Source organism: Hibiscus syriacus, unplaced genomic scaffold, assembly GCF_006381635.1.
Source record: "Hibiscus syriacus cultivar Baekdansim isolate YM2019G1 unplaced genomic scaffold, ASM638163v2 tig00007043_pilon, whole genome shotgun sequence".
Taxonomy (NCBI): Eukaryota; Viridiplantae; Streptophyta; class Magnoliopsida; order Malvales; family Malvaceae; genus Hibiscus; species Hibiscus syriacus.
The window spans coordinates 523809-545761 of NW_024062124.1; positions in this window are offsets into that span (position 1 = coordinate 523809).

Genomic DNA, 21953 nt, shown 5'->3' on the forward strand with positions numbered 1-21953 from the left:
CTCAATGATTAACTTAAGGAAACTATGACATAATTATACCAAATTATAGAAAATTAACGTAGATTAATTCTCTATTTCACACTTTAGTCCAAAAACCAATAAAATGGACCAAAAAGGAAAAAGGAAAAAAATCCACTTACCTTGGCTATATGTTTCAGCAGAATGTAGAAGAAGAGAAAATTGCTTCTTGAAATTTCTTACTGTAATACCCTAGACCAGTGCTACACACAATCGACTGATTTAAGGTGTTATACGGAACCACTGAAGTGGCTAACCAACTTATTCTTACTTTCTTGTACTTTAAAATGACTTTTTACATCCGAGAGCCCTCAAAATATATAGATACCTATATACTGACTCTTAACTGACTTTACAACTCAATACAACTGAATTCATGAATATACATGACATTTAAGAAACTTGTGACGTACTTTGCTCTGCACTAGATATGGACCTCGGTCTCTCTAAAGCTTCTCAACTGATGGATCTACTAACCTTACCATGGAAAAATCCGAAGGCTGAGCTAACTAGCTTAACGTCACACTAAAAACTAAAACATACTAAAAGTTTGTCACTGAAATACTCAAGCTATCAAGTCTACTACTATCTGGTCCACTGTTATCTGGTCTATTGGTCTATTCTGCTATGCTTTAGTGAGTATACTCATATAATTACTCTATATTCTATGGTAGAAATCATGGTGCAGATGAGGGTTATGCATCTCGGAGCTCACACACCCATCTAGTCTAATGAGAATGTGGTCCCCAGAATCTCTGCATTGAACGCCACACTCTCGACTGGCCCACTCCTTGAGTGTTGGGCTTTGCTCCCAAACTAGTCATATTAAAGTGCCTTGCACACTCCCTAAGGATATCCGAACTGAATCTATACTTAACTCTGTTATATTTTCTAAAGGAACTCGAGTTTCCTGGTCATTTTCCCAAGTATTCAAACAAGGCTGGTCTTATTTCACCATACTTTATTCTCGTTTCTACATTTGAATTAAACATTAATAAATGTTCTCACTTGTAGTATTATTTGAGAGAAATTATAAGCTTTTGGGAAACCCCACTTACCTCTATACTTTATTTTGACTTAAAACCCATTTCTCAACATTGGTATCGATATTGGCCTTACAATATCGATACCCTCGTTTACCTCTACATTTACAATATTGACCTTACAATATCAATATCCTCTATGCAGTATCGATACCTTACCTAAGGTATTGATACCCCTAAAACTATTTCATCCATTTTAACCCAACTTTAACACATTATATAGCACTTATTCTAGTGTTTTACACCTATTCGATCCCATTTATGGTCATACTATGGGTCTAAGACCTCTCGTGTTTTGGCCAAAACAGATTGAAAATATTGATACTAGCTCAAGAGTATCGATACTCTTGCAAAAGTTTTGATACTTTATATAAATACAAATACTTTTAAATATTCTGTTATGCCCAGTTTCAAAACTTTCTGGGAGTTTCGAAACTATGACCCAAAGTTTCGATACTCTTGAAATAGTATCGATATTGTTGCTCAGAAACTCAGGAATTTGCCCAACATGAAGAACAAGTATAGATACTATCCCTATAGTATCGATACTTTACTTGCAAAAGTCATAAAATACATACGAAAATATTATATTTCAATCCCAAAGACCCTAGCGAGGTCCCCAAACATTTTTAAAAGTCTTATGTGATTACAAAGAGCATAAATAAGACTTTATATCATGCTTATAACATAAATCATGTAATCTACCATTAACATATAACACTAAGCTTCATAACTTACTCTCAAGCTAGAACTCATTTCTAATGACCATTAGGAGTATGAAAGAGTTGTGAGTATGTTACCTGGCCTCCTTGATTGCTAAAATCTCCCTCAACTTAACTAGGAGTCATCTTACATTTATCCTTTGCTTTAGAACTTCACCTACCTCATTGGCTAATCAAAATAAAACTAGGGGTTACTAACTTGTCTTTGACTTGGAAACTAAGTTAAAACACTCTATACTATATAATATTACTCAAAACAAGCTTAAATCTCTAGGTTTCTTTCAAACTCCCAAAAACCCATTTTGAAAATAAATTCTAAAACTCACAAAATGGAGCTTGAAACGAAGCTTGAAGGATGGAGAGAAACATTCTTACTTTGGCTAAACAAATCTAAGATTAAAATTCTTGAAACTTGGCTCTTGAAAGGAAGAAATTGAAACTAATGGAATGAAGAAGAAGAAGAGTGGGTGAGATATTATGGGGGTTTGGTTACGTAAAATGATATAAAAAGAGGGGGAAATTTTCAGCTTCAACAAAATAGGTAAACTACACTTTAGATCATTCACCTATTAACTCAATTTAAAACTCTCTTTAACTTTAAATATTGGGCCTACCTTAGGCCCAACACCAATATAACTTGGTCCACTATCTTGGGAGGTATAATTGGCTTGACTTAAAGTTCTCGGGTTGACCCAAACAACTAATTCGAGTTTCGATGTATTACACTTACCAAATGTATCTAATTTGGGTCTTAAAAATGAATTAAAAATTCATTTTGGCCCAAATGTCAAAATTACCATTAATGAATCCTAAAATTTACTTCCATGCCATCCTTTTATCTCTATTTTATTATTATTAAATAAATATAAAAATCTCACTTATCAATTTCCATCTTTGCCCTTCCAATTTTCCAAAAATTCAATTTAGTAACCAAAATTACACAATCTTCATTTAACATGGAAAATTAATCTTAATTATAATAATCCATGTTAAATTTAAATATTATAAATTATGTAATATTTCTAACCCTTCTTCAGTATCCTTTAGAATTTCTCAAAATTTCGATTCGATCTGATTATCTGAATTTTTATTGGACTTTACTTCTTCATAGTTTTTTATACAAACTCCGAATCAAAATTATGATTCCCAAGAAAATGTTAATTTCGGAGTAAACTATCCATTTACGGCCAAAATACATAACTTCTTAAAAAATATTTTTTGGTCCCTAAATTTTTCTAAGTTTATACTTATGCCATTAAATTTTCAAAATTTATATTTTGGTCACTAACCGAATTTGGTATATTACATTCTTCCCCCTTAAAGAAAATTCATCCTCTAATTTTCTTTATGTACCTACTACAAAAAGATGAGGAAACTATTTTTTCATGTAATCTTCTCGTTCCTAGGTAGCTTTATCAACTTTATGATTTTGCCATATAACATTTACCAACGAAATCGCCTTGTTTCTTATTTCTTTGAATCCACATTCTAATATCTTCATTGATTCTTCTTTCTAAGTCAAATATGACTGAATTTCAATTTTATCTAGGGTAATAACATGTGAATGATCTGAACGATACCCTAAAAGCAAGCATTGACACATGAAAAACATTATTAATCTTGTCCATTTATGGAGGTAAAACCAACTGATAGGCCATTGGACCAACTCTTTTGATAATTTCATATGGACCAATAAATATAGGACTAAATTCTCCTTTGTGTTCGAACCGTAGAACTTTCTTCCACGATGATACTTTAAGAAACATTTTATCACCAACTTAAAATTCAATCTCTTTTTTCTTCAAATCTGAATAAGATTTATATCGGTCAATGATTTCCTTGATGTTATCTTGAATAATCTTTACTTGACCTTCCATATCTTTAATCAAATCGGGACATATTATATCCCGATCTTTCAACTCAAGCCAATTCAGAGGCGTCCAACATTTTCTTCCATATAAAGCTTGAAATTGAGACATCTTGATACTTGACTGATAGTTGTTGTTGTATGCAAACTATGCTAAGGCAAATAATTTTCCCACAATTCTCTAAATTCAATTACACATGCCCTTATCATATCTTCTAGAATCTGAATAGTTCATTCCGATTGACCATCCATTTGAGGATGAAAAACAGTACTGAAGTTGAGTTGAGTACCCAAAGCCTTATGCAAAGACTCAAAAAATCTTGAAGTAAACTTTGGATGTCTTTCCGACACAATCGAGACAAGTACTCCATGTAATCTTACAATTTCCATGTTATACTATTCAACATACTTATCCATATAGAAATCAGTTTGAACTGGTATAAGATGTGTTGATTTGATTAATCTATCCACAATTACCTAGATCGAATCTCTCTTGTTGGGCGACAAAGGAAGTCGAGTTACAAAATCCATCATTATTCACTCCCATTTCCATCGAGGAATAAATATTGGCTGCAACAGTCCCGAAGTCACTTGATGCTCTACTTTTACTTGTTGACAAGTCAGGTATTTGGAAACAAATTCAGTGATAGATATTTTTATGTCTGACCCCCAATATCGACTTTTCAAATCTTGATACATTTTATTTCCTCTTGGATGCATCATCAACAGGCTGAAATACACCTCAGAAAGAATTTCCTTCTTCAATTTTTCATTATGCAATATACATATCCTTCTTCAATAATAGAAACATTCATCAGACTTAGTTTCAGTCTTTATTTCCACCTTTGTTCATCTGGACAATATTTTCTTTACATTTTTCATCTTCTTTTTGTAGGTATCTGATTTGATCTATCAAGGCAGATTTTGACTTCAATTATGCGACCAATTTGCTATCATCCTTTATAAGAAAATCTAGCATCTAAAGCTCTTTGACAACTGTCGTTTCGGATGTCAAAATAATTCCTTATTCTCAATCAATAAATTAAGAAAATGCGTAGCAATGAGAAGTAAAGGTCGATTCCACAGGGACTTAGAAAATTATAAATTTCTGTCTGAATTATTTATGCCAGGCGTGAAACAGTAAAAATGAGGGGATTTTAGTAAAAGATAATAAAGTGATTAAATAAAAGTAATTAAAGTAAAAATAAGAAGATGAAGATTGTGAATAAATACGGTAAAAGTAGCCTCAAGCTTCGCTTTGATTCAATTTCCTTTAGATCATCGAATAAGATTTTCTCTTCGGGATTCACGTCGGTTACTTTGTCTATAAGGGCTATCCTTGTGACTCTATCTTGTATACCGAATACCCAAGGCAATCTTTGATTCCGGCTTCGGTAGTTGATTTTAACAAAATCTATTGTCGTAGATCAAATACCGTTTAAGTTCGTGGCGACCGACTCGGATTGTTGTTTCTATAACCGTCAATTCCGATCTCAATTCCCTCTTGGCGAAGCTATCTCGCCAAGTGTGTTCCCAGGAAGTCGAATTGCTTTCTATAAGCCGAATCTTCCTCCCACACGTTTAATCGCAACAACTTCTTGACCAAAGTCAATCTTCAATTTTTGAAAACTGTTTTGATTTTGAAAAAATAAGCGCAGAGATTGAGAGAGAGATTCCGAAGATATTAAGGGACCGTTTCAATTCTCCCGTTGGAATTGAATCATCGTGACAGCTCTCGGCTTATGAAAAGTTTAGCTAAGCATGACAAAAGTCATACTTAGCATAAAAATAAAACTTGAAAATAAAGAAAAATAAAAAGAACTTGAAAAGTAAAAGAGAAAACTTTTATAAAAACTAGAGAGAAAAGAAGAATGTATTCTGAATGATGTGTTTAGGCTTACCCCAAGTTGGTATTTATAGCCTCTCAAAGCCTAAAGGATAAACAAAGAAAATAATAAAATAATCATAAAAGATAATTGTTTTTAATTTAAATTCAAACTTAAACTAGTCTCCTAATGCAACTCTGCTCGTCAATCTTTCAGAAGGCGTGCGGACGAAGTCTTCTAGAAGCCGCTGCTGACTGGACCTTCTAGAAACTACCACGTCAGACCGCGTCGTGCCCAGAGTCATGCCCATGTCTCCAGTCGTGACCAAATAATAAAAAAAATGCAGAATTCGCCCGTTTTATCACTAATTCTGGAAAGTAAGGACCTGCACGAAAATATGCATAACACAACCAAATCAACAGCAATATCTCCACAAAATCGAAGAAATAACGAGCAAAGATTAACTATTCTGAACACTCATCAAATTCCCCCTCACTTATCTCATGCTTGTCCTCAAGTATGATTAACCAAATCAGTCAAAAACTTCATTAAACGTTCTTTGTCAAGTTTCATATTCAAGGAAGCAAGGTAGAGACCACAATAACTATTCAAGTCAAGAAATCAATCAATAGAACATCACCAATTGGAATAAGTCAAGTGCAATTGTAATATCCATTCATTCATTAATCTCAATGCTCATAACTCAACACCTTACCGGGATTCACTCAAATCACTCAATGTGTTTGGGGTAAAGAAACGCTCAATGTCAGAATTGACACGGTATTACCATAAGCCTGCAAGTAAATCAAATCTCCACTACTAATAAGAACAAGATGCATAAATCAAAGGGTCTTTTATTGGTTGTAACGTGGCTTAGGTAAAGGTGGGGAAAAGGCTAAATATATGGCTAAAATTCAAGGCAAGGAACTAACAAATAATAATCTTAACTCCATCAAAACATTAAGCACAACAAGATAAAAAGACGACATATCAAACAACAATTTTCTCGTCGAAATGCATTTTTTTCACACTTTTGTTGTTTTGTTTTCCATTTTTTCTTTCATGTCTTTTTTTTCGAACAGATTTTTTTTCTTTTTTTTTCGAACTGTTATTTTTTTTCAACATTTTTTGTGATGGAGAATACAATGGTAAAATTATTTACTTGCCCTGAAAAAGGTAGAAAAGAGGGATAAAATAAAAAGGTTCGGGTTTATGAATATGGTGGAAACAAAGAAATAGAAATAAGCTCAAAAGTGGTTAACTAAGGGAAAATATGCATGGGTAGGCTATTTAGTGGGGAAACGGAATGGTTAATCCTAAGGTGCCCAAATCATTTTTAAGCATCATGTTCATGTGTAATCTCGACAGTATTTAACATGCAGGTTCTAGAATACCAATGCCAAATTCGATACACTCAATCAAACAAAATGAGAGCGAAAATGATATGCTCGTAAAGGCTCAAATCTCACCAAATTGTTTCATGCATTGAGCTAATCACATTTCAACCAACAAAGTCATGAAATATCACAAAAATACCAACTTATCACAATCCATGCTATCCATTATCAAGAATATCATAACCTAAATAATCATGTGTTCCCAAACAAGCATAGCATTCCAAAAATTTTCAACAAGACAAAGATAATTAATGAAATTTCCAACCAATTCAACCAACACATACTAGATTCAAAGCATAAAGATAAGCGAAATGAAATTCAATCCTACACTCTACTCCCCCTCACTTAAAGCGTTTTGCCTCAAAACGAATAATTAAAGTGCAAGAGAAGGACTAGAGTACTCCCTGGATTTAATGTCGACCGATCTCCTTAGAAGTATGCTAACGTGCACCGTTACATGCTCCTAGAGGTTGAATTGGCATTGTTCGGACGATAATCTCTCAATTCTTCGTTGTTTAAGTTTGAAATTCCTGCAAAATTAAATAAAATATGCTTAATCGAAAAAATAAAAGCAAAAATAAAAATAAAAATATAACGGAATTGAAAACAATGGGTTGCCTCCCATTAAGCGCTTTATTTAACATCATTAGCTCGACGACCTGGTTCAGACTACAGGTTTCGTGACAAACACTTCCACTTTAGTCGCTTTTTCCAACTAAGAAATTCCTTATGAGAAATTTGAAAATTCTCATAAAGATTTCTTCGGATATTTCCCAATTTTAAAATCTTGTCCAGAAGAATGGTCGTCAAAACATCTTTTTTACCAAAAAATGATTTCTTCAAACGACTCCTTGATGATTTCGACTTAATTTTTGGTGCCTGCAAAAAGGAAGGTAAATCTTTAGTTTTTAAAGGAGTTAAGATCAAATTTGAATCAACAACTGAAATATTTTTCAACTCCCTTATGTCGTCTTTGTTATCATCCGACTCCTTGCATAAATCATCAACCAAGTTAGATTTACCATCAACAAGTTCAAAAATGCCAACAAAATTAATACTATGAACGTTATCCGGATATCTCATTGCTTTATAAACATCAAATTTTAAGATCTCACCGTCGAACTCCATAGTAAGAATACCGCTTCGAACATCAATTTTTGCATTTGCAGTGCTCAGAAAGGGACGACCGAGGAGGATTTCAGAACCAATGTTGCTACGATCATTTTCCATATCAATCACATAAAAATCAACAGGGAAAATTAAGTTTTCTACCTCCACTAGAACATTTTCTATGAGTCATTCAGGATAAATTATTGATTTGTCGGCTAGCTGAAGTGTAACTCTTGTCTCCTTCAAAGGCTTGGTGGAAATTAAATTATAGACGAAGAGAGGCATTACATTGATAGAGGCACCTAGATCACACATAGCTCGCTTGATTTTAACCTCACCAATTTTACAAGGTATTGAAAACATACCTTGGTCTTTATACTTCGGTGGAAGCGGTCGTTGGAAAACTGCTGAGACGTTCGCGCCTAAATCCACTTTCTCGACCCCGGTAAGCTTCCTTTTAGTCGTACATAGATCCTTCAGAAACCGACAATACCTTGGAACTTTTCGGATAACCTCGAGGAGAGGTATGTTAACTTCTATCTTCCGAAGTACGTCTAAGATTTCCTTTTCCTCAACTTTTTTATCCTTTTTAATTAACCTTGATGGAAAAGGCGGTGGCACGTCGTAGGAAGATGGCTTCGAATCATCCATTTGTTCTTCATCGTTCTCTTTCTGGTATCTTGCGTCAACTGCTTCTTCTTCCCTTTGGGAGTTCGAATCTTCTTCTTTCTTCCGGGATCTTGCGTTTACCTCCTTAGGGTCTGGTTGTTCAATAATTGTACCGCTTCGAAGGGTGATGGCTCTAACATTCTCTATTGGATTCAGTTCAGTTTGTGATGGTAGCCTCCTTTGTGACTCTAATCTCCCCACGGTTTGAGCCAGTTGGCTCAATTGCTTGTCCATCTCTTGGAAGTGGGCTTCAGTTCGAGTCTGGAATTTCTCCTGGGATGGTGCTAACATCTCGACAATCGATTCTAATGATGACTTTTGCGGTTGTTGCGGTGGTGGAGGTCTCGGGTTCTGCGCATAACTGAAGTTCGGATGATCCCTTCATCCTAGGTTGTATGTATTACCATAAGGATTATAAGCTCTTTGGGGAGGTTCCGGAAAGTTTCCGACTGCGTTGACTTGAGCTGTTTCGTCATCTTGAATCAGTGGACAACCGTCTGTTGGATGATCGGGTAGTGCACATATTCCACATAATCGGTTTTGTTCTGTCTTTCCTGCAACAAGAGAGTTTACGACTTCAGTTAACTTGTCTATTTTATTTTCTAAGGAAGATGAACTTATCTCATGAACCCTTCGAGAAGGTTCATTATTTGTGCGAAATTGTTGGGAATTTGTGGCCATCGTCGATATTAAGTCTCTAGCCTCAGTAGGAGTCATATTCACCAAGGCTCCACCGCTGGCTGCATCGATCATCTTCATTTCCAGGGGAGATAATCCTTCATAAAAGTATTGAAGGAGTGTTTGTTCGGTTAACCCATGTTGTGGGCAACTAGAACATAACTTCTTAAAACGCTCTTAGTAGTCGTAAAGTGACTCTCCATCAAGCTGCTTGATTCCAAGTATTCTTCTTCGTAGTTCACTTACTTTTGCCGCAGGGAAAAACCTGTCAAGAAAAAGACGAGTCATGTGAGCCCATGTAGTTACAGAATTAGGGGGAAGATAAAATAACCACTCTTTAGCTGAATCGGCTAAGGAAAAAGGAAAAGCTCTAAGTTTGATTTGGTCATCGGTTACTCCCTCTGGTGTCATGCTAGAGCAGACCATGTGAAATTCTTTGAGATGTTTGTGTGGATCCTCGTTTGGCAATCCGCGGAATGTAGGGAGGAGATGAATAAGGCCAGTTTTCAACTGGTATGGAGTTTCGCCTTGGGGAAAATTAATGAACATATGTCCTTGTTCAGTGGGTGCCGCGGCTAACTCCCAAATAGTAGGTTCGGCCATCGGATTTGTATTACCTAAATTTGATCTTTCTTCTGGATCTAATTGTTGTCTCCTTCTTTCCCGAAGTGTCTGTGCGTGGAGTCTCCTAGCTTCAGCTTCGATCTCCGGGTTATACTCCACTAATGTGCCCGGATTAGTCATGGTCATAAATAAAAAACAAACAAAAATTAGTAACTTTGGCGAAGTCCCCGGCAACGACGCCAATTTGACAACTGTCGTTTCGGATGTCAAAATAATTCCTTATTCTCAATCAATAAATTAAGGAAATGCGTAGCAAGGAGAAGTAAGGGTCGATTCCACAGGGACTTAGAAAATTATAAATTTCTGTCTGAATTATTTATGCCAGGCGTGAAACAGTAAAAATGGGGGGATTTTAGTAAAAGATAATAAAGTGATTAAATAAAAGTAATTAAAGTAAAAATAAGAAGATGAAGATTGTGAATAAATACGGTAAAAGTAGCCTCAAGCTTCGATTTGATTCAATTTCCTTTAGATCATCGAATAAGATTTTCTCTTCGGGATTCACGACGGTTACTTTGTCTACAAGGGCTATCCTTGTGACTCTATCTTGTATACCGAATACCCAAGGCAATCTTTGATTCCGGCTTCGGTAGTTGATTCTAACAACATCTATTGTCGTAGATTAAATACCGTTTAAGTTCGTGGCGACCGACTCGGATTGTTGTTTCTATAACCGTCAATTCCGATCTCAATTCCCTCTTGGCGAAGCTATCTCGCCAAAGTGTGTTCCCAGGAAGTCGAATTGCTTTCTATAAGCCGAATCTTCCTCCCACACGTTTAATCGCAACAACTTCTTGACCAAATCAATCTTCGATTTTTGAAAACTGTTTTGATTTTGAAAAAATAAGCGCAGAGATTGAGAGAGAGATTCCGAAGATATTAAGGGACCGTTTCAATTCTCTCGTTGGAATTGAATCATCGTGACAGCTCTCGGCTTATGAAAAGTTTAGCTAAGCATGACAAAAGTCATACTTAGCATAAAAATAAAACTTGAAAATAAAGAAAAATTAAAAGAACTTGAAAAGTAAAAGAGAAAACTTTTATAAAAACTAGAGAGAAAAGAAGAATGTATTCTGAATGATGTGTTTAGGCTTACCCCAAGTGGGTATTTATAGCCTCTCAAAGCCTAAAGGATAAACAAAGAAAATAATAAAATAATCCTAAAAGATAATTGTTTTTAATTTAAATTCAAACTTAAACTAGTCTCCTAATGCAACTCTGCTCGTCAATCTTCCAGAAGGCGTGCGGACGAAGTCTTCTAGAAGCCACTGCTGACTGGACCTTCTAGAAACTGCCACGTCAGACCGCGTCGTGCCTAGAGTCGTGCCCATGTCTCCAGCCGTGACCAAATAATAAAAAAAATGCAGAATTCACCCGTTTTATCACTAATTATGGAAAGTAAGGACCTGCACGAAAATATGCATAACACAACCAAATCAACAGCAATATCTCCACAAAATCGAAGAAATAACGAGCAAAGATTAACTATTCTGAACACTCATCAGTCTTATTGCAGAAAATGTCTTTTGGCTCAACGCGTCAGCTACCACGTTAGCCTTACATGGATGATAATCGATTATCGTATCATAATTCTTGAGAAGTTCAATCCACCTCCTTATCTCAAATTCAACTCTTTTTGAGCCAACATATACTATATACTTTAAACTTTTATGATATGTGAAAATATAACATCACTCACTATATTAGTAATGGCGCCAAATCTTCAATGCAAATACCACTACTGCCAATTTTAGATCATGAGTAGGATAATTCCTTTCATGTGTCTTAAGTTGTCTTGGAGCATAGACCACCACTTTTATTTCTTGCATCAAAACACATCCCAAACCGTTATGGGAAGCATTACTATTGAGTTAATCGATTGATGGAAATGGCCAAGAGGGGGTTGAATTGGCAATTAAAATTTTGGTGAAAGCTTTTGCAGAAAATTAAAAATATTTGCACAACGATTTAGAGTGGTTTGACTTTCTCAACCAAAGTCTACGTCCACTACCTTAGCTATCCACACTAAGGATTTTCCAACAAATTCACTAATTTTTTCTTTCTTTTGAGGACAAAGAGTAACCTTACAACTCCCTCAAGAATTATACCCCAAATTCTTGAGCACACTCTTTTTCAAAGAGAAATACACAAATTTGCAAACTTACAAGGAAAACCTCACAAGGTAAGATGTTTGCACAATTCTAGAACAAGAAAAGAACACTAAAAAATAATTACAAATGAGCACAAATGGTGTTCTTGAAAGCAAAATGAATATTGAAAGGAAAATTGGCTTGATTTGCACAAACTTGGTGTTTGATATTTTCTCTCTTGTTTCTCTATAATTTCTTGTTGATCAAAAGATTAAGAACTTGTTTAAATACACCTTCAAATGATTCTGAACGTTGGGGATCATTAATGAAGTCAATGGAGTCGTTTAAGTGTGAAAACCATTAATAAAACAGCTTGGAGCGTGGGGGGAATCGGTTCCCTAAGTGTAAAATTCAAATATTTCGACCGTTAAACAGGGGGAATCGGTTCCCTCCGAGCATTATGTTTTTCTCGGAGCCAAACCATTCAGGGGGAATCGGTACCCCCTTGGGGGGGAATCGGCTCCCTCTGGACATTCTGGAATTTTTAGCTTTGAAACGGTTCGAAATACTTTGTAAAATTATTTCACAAATTATTTTGAAATAATTTTAAGATTAAAGCTTAATTGTACACTTGAGTAAGGATTAAAAATGACTTTTGAAAGATTTGGAGTAATATTTTGATATTAGAATAATTATATCGAATATACTTAGAAAATCTTTTTGGAAAATCTTAAAATTCATTTATCTTAATTTGTTATATCGAAATATCAAAATGTTTTCAATAATCTCCCCCTTTTTGATATAACAAAACATTTTAGTAATTTTAAGATTTTAAAATCAAGTTTTGAAATTACTCCCCCTTACTCTAACACTTCTCCCCTTTAAAAACACAAACATTTCTCTCCATTTTTGTTAAATCAAAAAGACCTTTAAAAGATTTTAAACAAGTTTTTGAAAAACAATTAGCCAATTGATAACTAAATATAGCGTAAGCTGCTAAGATCATAATCAAGAGAAAGATTAGCCATTAGTTCCATAATCCAATATTCATAAACAATGTGAAATGACAAAAATTGGTCATAATGCAACTAATATGTAAATGATGCAAAAATAAACATTAAGCTCAAAATGAAAGTGAAAATCAAACCAAATATATAAGCATGTAAGTTCAAATATCCAATTATCCAACAAATTCAAACACCCAAAATAAAACAATCCATTAACATCAAAATGTTTCACAATTAAAAGTTCTGAGTTTGGGACGATAAACCCATTGACCGAGTTTGATAAACAAATTACTAAGAAGACAACCATAAACCAAGGTTTCTATATTCTTGGAAGGAACAATGTTTATGGAAACTCACTAAAGATGATATGTGGTAGATTAATCTTCTTTTTATGTTGGATACAATATATCCACCATATATCTATGTTCCTAAGGGAGGAGTACCTACCTCCGGATGGTCTAAACCACCAAGAGATCAAATAATGAATGAATCTATCACGATGAGTTCTTAGGGTACTCTCACTATCCTTAGACTTATAGGGTGAATCCACAGTCTCTTTTTCATTAAACCTGAGTTATCTAGTCCAAAATGGGTAGCGATTGTGCCGGAGTCAATAAAAATGAATTGTCCTAAAAAATAGGATCAAATTCCTATAGTTTCAGATCGGCGCTCATTTTGGACACATACCACATTGGAATAGAAAAATGCGGACTAATTGATGATAAACCAAAGGTTTGAGTTTAAAGAGTTTATCAAACTTCTAGGATTTAAGAGTAGGAAGATATTGGAAGTCCATATCTTTTATAGCTTGGATCGAAGGGATACGCTCTTCCCATATTTTGTATGACTCAAAACAAGTATAGTACATATGGTATAGATCTTGTCCACAACCAGGTACGTTGAAACAAGAGTTCATAATGGTCATATTTGGGTTATTTGGATTGGGTGGAGGAATAGGTCGATTTTGACTTGAGCTACTAGACAACGTCCTAGGTCGTTTAGGATTTGACATGGTTTAAGAATCATAATAGAATATGTAACCTACAAATTTAAACACATGTATGCAATATAATCAAACCCAAAACTCAAATGAGTCCTCAATATTTCAAGGTTCTCTAAACCGAATCCTAAAGGGCAATATTTTGAAAAACTATTTGGAAAATAATGTTTGAAAATCATAATACGTATAGTTTTTATGAAAACATAATTGAATCAAAAACATCAATTTTCAATTTTTTTATTTCGAAATTTAAAGATAATTTTGAAAAATTGAGTGTTTTTGACAAAATTGGTTGTAAAATCATCATATAACCAATGCCCGATGTAATGTTCATCTTAGAACTAATCAAAACTAGTCCTAAGTTCAAAAATCAATTAAATAGAGGATTTTGAAATATTACCTTTAAAATTTGGATTTTATGAGAATGTGATATTGTTTGCAAGAATTAGAAGTTAAAGAACGATCTAATTCCGACTTGCATTTGATGATTTTGGAAAAAATGGAGATTTAGAGAGAAAGAGAGGATGAACGACGTTTAAGAAAGAATAGAGGTTTTGAGAGAATGGGTTTTCTGGTCGTGATATATCCAGAACCCGTAGGAGGTATCGATTCCCTCAAGGAGGGAATCGGTTTCCATTCAAAGGGGGAATCGGTTCCCCTTCAAGGGGATATCGATTCCCTCTGCACTAAAACTACTAAAATTTGATTTTAAACACTCAAAATGCTAAATTAATTTTCTCTAGTGGTATTGGCAACTCATATTACGAAAAAAAATTAACTATGTTCAATCAATCAAATTTATCATTAAAATTTATTTGAACATATAATCAATTTTTCACAAAGAATCATAAACTCCCCCTAACTAATAGCAAAGAATGCAATCAAAATTTATTATAAGCATTTTTCATTTACTCTTAAAAGTGCTAAAATTATTTTAAACACTAAGTGAAGATAGGTCAGTTAAACCTAATTCTCTCCTAAGTGTCCAACATCTTTCCTTGTCTAAAGGTTTTGTAAAGACATCCGCTAATTGGTGCAAAGTATCAACAAATTCTAGAACTACATCATCCTTAGCGACAGGTCTCTAATGAAGTGATGTCTTATTTCAATGTGCTTAGTTCTAGAGTGTTGGATGGGATTTTTAGTGAGACAAATAACACTATTATTGTCACACTTAATAGGAATGGTACCTACTTTAATTCCATAATAAAAAAGTTGTTGTTTCATCCATAAAACTTGTGCACAACAACTACCAGCTGAAATGTATTCGGCTTCAGTGGTAGATAATGCAACACAATTTTGTTTCTTTGAAAACCAAGAAATCAACATATTTCCAAGGAATTGGCAAGCACGGAGGTGCTTTTCCTATCTAATTTGCATCATCCATAATCCGTATCAGAAAAGGCATGCAAGCTAAAGCTAGAGTCTTTAGGATACCAAAGTCCTAAACTAGGAGTGTCCTTAAGGTATATAAAGATTCTCTTAACAGCTAGTAAATGTGATTCCTTAGGGCATGATTGAAATCTAGAACATAAGCAAACACTGAACATAATGTCCGGTCTACTTGCAGTTATATAGAACAAAGAACCAATAATTAACCTATATAATTTAACATCCACACATTTACCTCCTTCATCTATGTCAAGCTTTGTTGGTGAGCTCATAGGAGTGTCATAAGGTTTCCCATTTTCCAGTCCAAACTTCTTGAGCATATCTTTAACATACTTAGCTTGATTGATGAAGATGCCATCTTTTCTTTGCTTGATTTGGAGTCCTAAGAAAAATGAGAGCTCCCCCATTATGCTCATCTCAAATTCACTTTGCATTAGCTTAGAAAATTCTTGGCAAAGAACATCATTAGTATAACCAAATATTATATCATCAACATAAATTTGAACTACTAATAAATCTTTACCTTTATGCTTTAAAAATAATGTAGTGTTAACATTCCCTTTTGAAAAACCTTTTTCAATTAAAAAGTTTGACAATCTTTCATACCAAGCTCTATGAGCTTGTTTTAAACCATAAAGTGTTTATGTCAATTTAAGAACATGATTTGGAAATTTTAAATCTTCAAAACCAGGAGGTTGTTCCACATACACTTCTTCCTTTATAAAACCATTTAAAAACGCACTTTTAACATCCATTTGATATAATTTAAATTCATGAAAACATGCAAATGCTAATAACATTCTAATTGCTTCCATCCTAGCTACGGGAGCGTATTTTCATCATAGTCTATGCCCTCTTCTTGAGTATACCCTTGAGCAACAAGTCTAGCCTTGTTTCTCACTATATTATCACTTTCATCAAGCTTATTCCTAAATACCCATCTAGTACCTACAGTAGATTTATTACTAGGCCTTTCAACTAATGTCCATACTTTACTCCTCTCAAATTGATTTAACTCTTCTTGCATAGCCATAATCCAATGTTCATATTTTAATGCTTCTTTAATATTCTTAGGCTCTATGCATGAGATAAATGCCACATAATTACAAATATTTCTAAGAGAGGATCGAGTTGTTACCCCTTTGGATGGATCACCTATAATTTCACCATCCTTGACATAGTTGTACTCTCTTGGGTAAGATACTTCTCTTTCTTCAATGGTTGGATTCTCGAGAGGATCATGAGTTTCCTCATCTTTCGTTTCTTCCTTTGATGATGGTTCTCCAATGTCATGTCTAACGTCATTTGTATTTATAATACCTACATCATCATTCAAGCAAGAATCCTTCCTCGGAAGGAGATTATCATCGAAAACAACATGTATAGACTCTTCTACAACTAAAGTTCTTTTATTAAATACTCGATAAGCTTTAGAACTTAAGGAATAACCCAGAAAAATTCCTTCATCACTTTTAGCATCAAATTTGCCAAGATTGTCTTTACCGTTGTTTAAAACAAAACATTTACATCCAAAAGGATGAAAATAGCTAATGTTAGGCCTTTTTATTTTTAAAAAGTTCATATGGAGTTTTATTCAAAATAGTCCTAATCATTACTCGATTAATAACATAACAAGCAGTATTTGTGGCTTCCGTCCAAAAAATTTTTTGGCAAATTGTTTTCACAAAGCATGGTTACAGCCATTTCTTCTAAAGTTCGATTTTTCCTTTCAACAACTTTATTTTGTTGAGGGGTTCTAGGTGCTGAAAAATTATGACTAATACCATTAGAATTACAAAATTCAGTAAATCCAATATTTTTAAATTCAGTTCCATGATCACTCCTAACACTAGTTATAGAGTAACCTTTATCGTTTTGGATTACTTTTGAAAACGTGATGAATTTTTCTAATGCTTCATCTTTAGTACTTAATAATAGAACCCAAGTATATCTAGAATAGTCATCTACCAAGACAAATGCATATTGTTTTCCACCCAAGCTAGTAGTTCTAGATGGCCCAAAAAGATCTAAATGGATCAATTGCAATACTCTACTAGTTGATACATAATTAATGGATTTAAAAGAAACTCGTTTTTGTTTTCCTTAAGCACAAGCATAACAGATTTTATCATTATCAAATTTTAGTTTAGGCAGCCCTCGAACCAAATCTCCTTGAATTAACCGTTGCAAGACACTCATACTAGCATGTCCTAGTCTCCTATGCCATAACCAACTATCATGCTCATCCTTAGCAACTAGGCATAAATTAGTCATGTCTATAGAGTCTAAATGCACCATGTAAATGTTTCTTATTCTATGATCAACAAGCATAATCAAAATAGATGCAATGTCAATCAATTTTGCAAACACTTAATTTAAAAATACGACATTGTATCTTTTGTCAAATTTATCTAATAGGATTATGCTTTAATCCATTCATATACAAAACATTATACAATGTTGATTATTGATATTAAAAGCACATGCATAAAGTTTTTGAAAATGTTATGCATTAAAAAAAATCTATGCATAAACATTAAGAAAAATTTAAGGTCAACATTTTGTAAAACCAAAGTTCTTGAAAAATCGATATCAATTGTTAAAGAGATTTCAATTACATTTTAATAACCAATTTTGACCCCAAAAAAAATTAATATGATGAACTAGAGTTTATAAAACATTACCAAAAATTACTATGTTCATCATACAATATTTTTCAACATACATGAGATAAAACATAATCATTTAGAATTATTCAACATTTAAAACCTCATGCATGCATAAACTAAATGAGAAACCAAATAAAATAAAAACATTAAGTTTAGATGTTACCCATTCATTTTTCATGTGTGGCTAGAGCATCTTGAATATCATCATCTTCATCACCATTGCTCTCACACACTTACAAGAGACATTTAAGTAGATTTTGGTATCCAAATTGCTTTGGATCCTTTAACATTAGTTTCATTCTTGTTCCTTTTGGAACCCATACTTGTCTAATTTTAAATCGTTTTCCTTTCTTTAAATGACAAGTATGTTCCTTATGACCATGATAATGACAATGTGAACATATTGTCATTATTGAACTAGATGAATTATTTAAAATGATCTCTTTTTCTTTTGTTAAGCATTCAAGCTTAACTTTCAAATCGAAGTTTTCATTTTCAATACTTTCAAATTTCATTTTTGAAAGCTCTAAATCCTTCTTCAAGATTTCATTTTGATTTTCAAAATCAATTTTCGTTTCTAGAAGAAGTTTGTTTAATTTGAATTTTTTTTTTCAAAGTTTTCAGATTTTATTTTTGAAAGATCTAACTCCTTTCTCAACATTTCATTTTGATTTTCCAAGTTTGTTTTAGCTTTCAAAAGAATATCATTTTTAGCAATAAATTTAGAAATCAGATTTTTATATTTGGAGTTCATGGTCTCAAACTCTGAAAATAATTCATCATAAGCATCTTGTAACTCATTAAAAGATTTTGAATTTAATCTATTTGAGTTAGAAGATACCTTTGGCTCTGTGAGAGCTAATAGAGACATCATCTTTATTGGTTCTTCTTCTTCCTTGTCTCTATAGATCTCCTCAAGCTTATCCCACATCTCCTTGGCATTTGAACAAAAAGAAACTCCTTTATATACATTAGGATCAATTGCACAACATAACATGTGCATAGCCTTTGTGTTTTGTTGAGCTTTCTTCCGTTCTTGATCACTCCACTTCTTTGCCTTCTTTGTAGGAGAAGAATATCCTTTCTCGATCATCATCTCCAATCTTCCATATCAAATTCTTGGATAAATATCATCATAAGCTTCTTCCAACGACGATAATTTGTTCTATTGAAGTGTGGAGGCACGTCAATTGGTCTGGATTCTTCCATGGAGAATGAACCGGAAATGGACGCCATCTTTATCGATTTAACTCTTCCCGGATCTACTCAAGAGGCGGTTAAACCTTCAAATGAGTCAAGCTCTGATGTAAATTGTTGATTTAATCGATTGATGGAAATGGCCAAGAGGGGGTTGAATTGACAATTAAAATTTTGGTGGAAGCTTTTGAAGAAAATTGAAAATATTTGTTCAACGATTTAGAGTGGTTCGACTTTCTCAACCAAAGTCTACGTCCACTACCTTAGCTTTCCACACTAAGGATTTTCCAACAAATTCACTAATTTGTTCTTTCTTTTGAGGACAAAGAGTAACCTTACAACTCCCTCAAGAATTATACCCCAAATTCTTGAGCACACTCTTTTTCAAAGAGAAATACACAAATTTGCAAACTTACAAGGAAAACCTCACAAGGTAAGATGTTTGCACAATTCTAGAACAAGAAAAGAACACTAAAAAATAATTACAAATGAGCACAAATGGTGTTCTTGAAAGCAAAATGAATATTGAAAGGAAAATTGGCTTGATTTGCACAAACTTGGTGTTTGATGCTTTCTCTCTTGTTTCTCTATAATTTCTTGTTGATTAAAGGCTTCAGAACTTGTTTAAATACACCTTCAAATGATTCTGAATGTTGAGGATCATTAATTAAGTCAATGGAGCCGTTTAAGTGTGAAAACCATTAATAAAATAGCTTGGAGCGTGGGGGGAATCGGTTCCCCCTCATAGGGAATCGGTTCCCTAAGTGTAAAATTCAAATATTTTGACCGTTAAACAGGGGGAATCGGAACCCCCTTGGGGGGAATCGGTTCCCTCCGAGCATTCTGTTTCTCTCGAAGCCAAACCATTCAGGGGGAAATCAGTACCCCCTTGGGGGGGAATCGGTTCCCTCTGGACATTATAGAATTTTTGGCTTTGAAGCGGTTCGAAATACTTTGTAAAATTATTTTGAAATAATTTTAAGATTAAAACTTAATTTTACACTTGAGTAAGGATTAAAAATGACTTTTGAAAGATTTGGAGTAATATTTTGATATTCGAATAATTATATCGAATATACTTAGAAAATCCTTTTGGAAAATCTTAAAATTCATTTGTCTTAATTTGTTATATCGAAATATCAAAATGTTTTCAACAATTATTATAAATCACATAACCCTTGCCCAATTCTGGTTGTACTAAGACTGGTGCCTCTGTCAAAATCTTCTGTAATGTATCAAAGCTTTCTTAACATTTGTCAGTCCAAATAAAAGGAACATCTTTCCTTAGCAATTTTTTTAGAGGGGAGGCAATCATCGAAAAGTTCTTCACAAATCTCCAATAATAACTGATAAGTTCCAAAAAAGTTCAAACTTTAGAAACGTTCTTAGGAGATTTCCACTCAACTATAACCTGGACTTTCTTGGGATCAACTTTTATTCCCTTTGCGGATATGACATGACCAAGAAAAGAAACCTCAGACAACTAGAATTCACACTTAGATAACTTAGCATAAAGTTTTTTCTCACGCAGTCTCTGAACAACAATATGAAGGTAAGCATCATGATCTTCCTGTGTCTTAGAATAGACTATGATATCATCAATAAATAAATCATGAACTGATCCAAATATGGCTGAAATATTCGATTCATTAAATCCATAAAAAATGTCGGAGCATTAATTAATCCAAACGGCATCTCTACGAACTCATAGTGATTGTATCAAGTCCTAAAAGCCATTTTGGAAATACCATCTTCCTTAATCTTTAGTTAATGATAACCTGATTGAAGATCGATCTTGGAAAATACAATTGCGCCTTTTAATTGATCGAATAGATCATCAATCCTTGGAAGATGATACATGTTCTTCATTGTAACTTTATTTAACTAACGATAATCTATACATAATCGCATATATTCTGTCTTTCTTTTTCACGAATAGTACAGGTACACTCCAAGGTGACACACTTGGTCTAATAAAACCCCAATCATCATTTACATGGGGTACCATTATCCATCATTTCAGATCATGACCCGAGGTTCACCTCAAAGTTTTGGAAGTCTTTGTATAGTGCACTTGGTAGTCGGTTAAATTTCAATACTTCTTACCATCCATAGATAGATGGTCAGTCAGAGCAGGTGATTAAGATACTTGAAGACATGTTGAGAGGTTGTGTCATGAACTATAGTGGCAGTTGGGAGGAGTTTATACCATTGGCCAAATTTGCCTACAATAACAACTTTCAAGCCAACATTAAGATGGCTCTTTATCAGGCTCTGTATGGACGTAAGTGTCGAACACCGATTGGTTAGACTGAGTTGGTTGAGCATAAACTATTGGGTCCAAATTTAGTTTCTGAGGTAGAGCAGACCATCAGGATGATTGGGGATAGATTGAAGATTGCCTTTGATAGACATAAATCTTATGTTGATCTGAAACATCGGGATATTGAGTATGATGTTGGTTATGAGGTTTTCTTAAAGGTATCTCCGTGGAGTAAGGTACTTCGTTTCAGTCGGAAAGGCAAGTTGAGTCCTCGTTTTGTTGGGCCTTATCGGATTGCTCGATGTATTGGACCAACGACCTATCAGCTTGAGTTACCACCTGAACTTGCCCACATTCATGACATTTTCATGTTTTGATATT